Raw genomic sequence first — 1025 nt, 5'->3', positions numbered from 1 at the left:
GTTTCAGCATTTTGTTATTTCGGGAAGTTTACAGTGTCGAAAATATTTCGAAAATTTAAAAAGATTTATAAAATTGTAAAAAAAGCTTGAAGATTTTGAGGCGTTTAAAACTCCTAAAAAACTTAAATAAAATTTGAATTATATATATATTTCGAGTCAGTTGTATCAATTATAATGATTCAAAGTTTATTTTAAAATATATTTTATGGAATATGACATTTTTTATGAACGTGCCAGTGAAATTCTGTTCGTCTAATTTTGTTTGCCAATGCGAAACGTGATCTGGCTTGGAACTGTCGTAACATGTAAAAACCGAAAGAACAATTTTCCTATCACTTGGAATTATAATTATATATTTGTAAAAACGTTAGAATATATAATAATTAAGAAATTGGAAAATACATATGAGAACTTTATTAGACGAATAGTCTAAAAAAGTCCATAGAAGTTGCAGACCACAAAATTAAAAATAAAAACTAAATAATATTAAAGAACTATATATAGACAATATATAGAATGAAAATTATAATTAATAATTTTAGAATTAGTGGAAAATATATAAAACCGTAATATAAATTACCCATCGACTTATATTTGTGATATTTATTAAAACAACCAAGCTTTGCAAAATTATAAATGTAAAAATGTTTTAACTGGCAATTTACTTTCAATCCAAATGGTTCTTGTCCAAGCTAAGCTTACCATCAGTGCGCCTCGAAGGTGTGCCGAGAGTTGCTTACAGCGCTCCAAGTGGCTCTTGGCAAACTATATCGATGGGTATTATATTAAATTATATTATACGTATTATATTATTGCAGAGTACAGACACCACTTCCTTAGAATTTGGTTAGATAAATGTGTTAAAACTGGGAGGCGAAGGTGTTTGGCTCGCGTCTCTCAGTTCCTGAGTTAGGACGGAAGGTGCGTGGCGCACTGTCATCTAGCATGGCTGCAAGCAGACCAAAAAGATCCAGGAAGGCGACGGAAAACGAAGATATCTGTACACAAAACAGATATGAAGTCCT

Source organism: Belonocnema kinseyi, chromosome 6, assembly GCF_010883055.1.
Source record: "Belonocnema kinseyi isolate 2016_QV_RU_SX_M_011 chromosome 6, B_treatae_v1, whole genome shotgun sequence".
Lineage (NCBI taxonomy): Eukaryota > Metazoa > Arthropoda > Insecta > Hymenoptera > Cynipidae > Belonocnema > Belonocnema kinseyi.
Note: the sequence above shows the minus strand (reverse complement) of the source record.